Source organism: Struthio camelus, chromosome 7, assembly GCF_040807025.1.
Source record: "Struthio camelus isolate bStrCam1 chromosome 7, bStrCam1.hap1, whole genome shotgun sequence".
In the NCBI taxonomy this organism is placed as follows: domain Eukaryota; kingdom Metazoa; phylum Chordata; class Aves; order Struthioniformes; family Struthionidae; genus Struthio; species Struthio camelus.
In genome coordinates this window covers 25895965-25900964 of record NC_090948.1, presented here as the reverse complement: position 1 = coordinate 25900964, position 5000 = coordinate 25895965, and positions in this window count along the sequence as shown.

Genomic DNA, 5000 nt, shown 5'->3' with positions numbered 1-5000 from the left:
CACAGAATCGTTCGTTTAGGTTGGAAGGGACCTCTGGAGATCATCTAGACCAACCTCCCTGCTCAAGCAGGGTCCTCTAGAGCACGTTGCCCAGGGTCGCATCCAGGCGGGTTTTGAATATCTCCAGCGAAGGAGACTCCACCACCTCTCTGGGCAACCTGTTCCAATGCTCTGTCACCCTCACAGTGAAGAAGTTTTTTCTCAGGTTCAGATGGAACTTCCTGTGGTTCAGTTTCTGCCCGTTGCCTCTTGTCCTGTCGCTGGGCACCACGGAGAAGAGGCTGGCCTCATCCTCTTGACACTCCCCCTTCAGATACTTGTACACGTTGATCAGATCGCCTCTCAGTCTTCTCTTCTCCAGGCTGAACAGGCCCAGCTCTTGCAGTCTTTCTTCAGAGGAGAGGTGCTCCAGCCCTCTAATCATCTTGGTAGCCCTCCGCTGGACTCTCTCCAGCAGGGCCATGTCTCTCGTGTACTGGGGAGCCCAGCACTGGACACAGTACTCCAGGGGAGGCCTCCCCAGGGCTGAGGAGAGGGGCAGGATCACCTCCCTCCACCTGCTGGCAACACTCTGCCTCATGCACCCCAGGAGACCATTGGCCTTCTTGGCCACAAGGGCACACTGCTGGCTCATGCTTAACTTGTTGTCCACCAGCACTCCCAGGTCCTTCTCGGCAGAGCTACTTTCCAGCAGGTCAACCCCCAGCCTGTACTGGGGCATGGGATTATTCCTGCCTAGGTGCAGGACCTTGCACTTGCCTTTGTTGAACTTCAGGAGGTTCCTCCCCGCCCAGCTCTCCAGCCTGTCCAGGTCCCTCTGAAGGGCAGCACAGTCTTCTGGTGTGTTAGCCTCTCCTCCCAGTTTAGTATCATCAGCAAACTTGCTGAGGGTGCACTCTGTCCCTTCCTCCAGGTCATTGAGGAATATATTGAACAAGACTGGACCCAGGACTGACCCCTGGGGGGACACCGCTAGCCACAGGCCTCCAACTTGACTCTGCGCCATTCACCACAACCCTCTGAGCTCGGCCATCCAGCCAGTTCTCAAGCCACCTCACTGTCCACTCGTCTAGCCCACACTTCCTGAGCTTACCTAGGAGGATGTGATGGGAGACAGTGTCAAAAGCCTTGCTGAAGTCCAGGCAGACAACATCCACTGCTCTCCCCTCATCTACCCAGCCAGTCATTCCGTCACAGAAGGCTATCAGATTGGTCAAGCATGATTTCCCTTGGGTGAATCCATGCTGACTACTCCTGATCACCTTCTTGTCCTCCAGATGCTTAGTGAGGACCTCCAGGAGGAGCTGTTCCATCACCTTTCCAGGGATGGAGGTGAGGCTGACAGGCCTGGAGTTTCCTGGCTCCTCCTTCTTGCCCTTTTTGAAGAGTGGGGTGACATTGGCTTTCTTCCAGTCCTCAGGCACCTCTCCTGATCTCCAGGACCTTTCCAAGGTGATGGAGAGTGGCCTAGCGATAACATCCGCCAGCTCCCTCAGCACTCGTGGGTGCATCCCATTGGGGCCCGTGGATTTATGGATGTCAAGTTTGGACAAAAGATCTCTAACCTGATCCTCCTCCACCAAGGGAGGGTCTTCCTTTCTCCAGCCTTCCTCTCTTGTCTCCAAGGTCTGGAATTCCTGAGGACTGGCCTTAGCAGTGAAGACGGAAGCAAAGGCGGCATTCAATAACTCTGCCTTCTCTGTATCCTTTGTCACCAGGGCACCCGCCCCATTCAGCAGCGGGCCCACGTTTTCCCTAGTCTTCCTTTTGCTATTGATGTATTTGAAGAACCCCTTCTTGTTGTCCTTGACATCCCTTGCCAGATTTAATTGCAACTGGGCCTTAGCCTTCCTTGTCGCATCCCTGCACGCTCCGACAATGTCCCTGTATTCCTCCCAAGTGGCCTGTCCCCTTTGCCACATTCTGTACACTTCCTTCTTCTGCTGGAGTTTTGCCAGGAGTTCCTTGCTCATCCATGCAGGTCTCCTGCCCGCTTTGCTCGACTTCTTCCTCAGAGGGATGCACTGATCTTGAGCCTGGAGGAAGTGATGCTTGAATATTAACCAGCTTCCTTGGACCCCTCTTCCCTCCAGGGCCCTATCCCAGGAGATTCCCCTAAGTAGGTCCCTGAAGAGGCCAAAGTCAGCTCTCTTGAAGTCCAGCGTTGCAATCCTACTCATTGCCCTGCTCCCTCCTCGTAGGATCCTGAACTCCACCATCTCATGGTCACTGCAGCCAAGGCTGCCCCCAACCTTCACCTCTCCAACTAGACCTTCTTTGTTCGTTAGTACAAGGTCTAGCATTGCACCTTTCCTCGTCAGCGTCTCCACCACCTGAGTCAAGAAATTATCATCAATGCTTTGCAGGAACCTCTTTGACTGTTTGTGCCTAGCTGTGCTGTCTTCCCAACAGATGTCAGGGTGGTTGAAGTCTCCCATGAGAACCAGGGCCTGTGATCGTGAGGCTACTTCCAGCTGTCTGCAGAAGGCCTCATCGACGACTTCCTCCTGGTCAGGTGGCCTGTAGTAGACCCCCACAACAGTGTCACCCATGTTACCCTGCCCTTTAATCCTTACCCATAGGCTCTCCACTTGCTCTTCATCCACCCTGAGGCAGAGCTCCATACATTCTAGTTGCTCCAACAGGAGTCTCCCTACTACTGATGGGAAGCAAAATAGTAGAATCTTAAGTTGTTCCCACTCATGTTGTTCTGCATAGCAGTTTAGGAAATTAGCATATGGCAACATTGACATAGCAATAGAAAAAGTTATCTACAGTTTCCAAAGGACTATTCTAAGCTACTTAGACATTAAGAACAGCCATTCTAACATAGAAAATGAAAAACAGCACTAAAGTGATATCTCAGAAAGCAACTTGATAGAAAAATGTATTCCAGTGTTTCTACATGTACTACATGAAGGACTAAACAACTCAGTTACACTCATTTATTTTTTTTAGTAGATGGGAAAAAAAGAACTACTTTTAAGCGACTTAACTAAGGTTATGGTAGCACAAACTTATCTCACCTTGCACATTCTTAAAAATTCCCTCCCCCCTCCACAATCCCTGTAGCAATATTTGAATAACGCACACCCTGGTGCTTCACTACAGAAGTAGTGACCTATATATGTGACCTATGCCTTCTATATATGCCATTAAAAAACTGGAAATACACAGTTTTAATACAAAAAAGGATACTCAGTTGGAGGGGGAAAAAAACCACATAGTCATGGTCTTTACAACATCATTCTTGTTGCTGCTCCTGAAGGCATCAGTCTCTACAGAACAGGCTGTAATAGGACAATCCTAAGCACTACAGATGAATCTGTTGGCCCCATTCTTGCTATTCAGGTGTCCACTGTGCATAAATGGAGTTTTTAAATCAACTAGTCTGTTTGATGAACAAGCTAAAAAGGCTGATAGAACTGAATCGTGTAGATAGTGAACTGTCTACATGATAGCAGTAGATAGTCTGCTTCAGGCAGCCTCTTACAAGATCAGTCAAAAATTGGTTACGTTTTGTCCACTGGCATTAGATTAGGTAGAACGTGGGAACACTTACAACTCCTGCCTTTGCAGAAGGGCACTGACTGGAGTGCAGCTTTCAGGAACTCAGTGATTCAGCAGCTTCCAGATGAAGTAGCTTTTGCTGCAAAGGAAACACCTTCCCAAGGGTCTTGCTTGAAGCATTTTGCTGGTACAGCTATGCCAAATAAGAAATTCTAAAATGAACATACTTTATATTTACTTCCCAGCTTCTTTCCCTACCATTCTCCCAGAATGAATGAGACTCAAACAGCGTCATCAGTGTAGGCAGCTCTCATGATACAGCTACATCAAATCGCCAGTTAACCTACCCAATACAAGCTATGGCAACAAGCATTAGCCACAAAAGCTTCCTCTAAGAGCTGGGCCTGCAAGCAATATACATGCAAAATGAGGCACGTTTGCCTCTTTCTTGCAAATCATCAGTGGTATAAAGTATTCTACTAGTCAAAGTACACCCTTTGCTTACGAAAAGACTAAGCTTACGCAGGCATAGAAGCCTTCTGCATCTCACAAGAATAATCCACTGCAACTTTGCAAAGAATTTTTTTCAGACACTAAGTGGAAAAGCTAATGCTCAGCTGGGATGTTGCTGGAGCACACAGTGAGATTGACACTGCAATGGGCTCACAATACACAGAAGAGGTAGATCTGTCAAGGAGGAGACAGCCTTCTTATAAAGTAGAGGTTTGAGTGCAGTAATGCAGCTTGGAGCTTGAGAGTCACTGTGGGAAAAGATTTATAAAAGCCTTTTGTCCTGCTGAAAGAAATTCAGTTCTGAAATAAAAATAAACAAACAACAACAAAAAAGAAAACCTGCCTCTTGTGCATACACAAGAAATCATTTCCCACCCAAGTTTTTAACAGCATATCACAAACAGAATTTTAGCATCATGCTGGAGTCAGGATGTTGTTCTGCTTCAGGTTACCTCATGTTGAAATGGTGAGATGATCTGGTTTGCCTGTATGTTACAGATTTGGGAAGCTGAAGTTGAATAGCAGTGGATAAAGACCCATGCATCTTTCTTTTTCATCCACTACAAAACATACAGATGAGAATAACAAAAAATGCTTCTGTTTTGATATGCAATCATTTAACAAGGATACAAAGTCTCAATTATGCACACTCAAACAGCGCACATGTTAATCTGTGTTCAATTTACCTTTCCTTAAGCATAAAAACTCATGCCAAAAAACGAGACAGTGAACTTAAAAAGACATATGGTTTAAGACATATAGTTGAATAGCTTCTCTGCCTTCAAAAAGAAAGTTTAACAGCGCAAGCGCATGAACAAAGTCTTAGTTATATCATTCTCCTCTTCTCAACGTTTCTGAACTCCTAAAATACAAGTTACTCCAAATTACAACTCAATCAGTAACTCCAGCTCCCTTTTAGATCTATGGTTCAGACTGCTGCCCCTTCCTATTCAAATTTAACAGGTTATGTGCTGAAG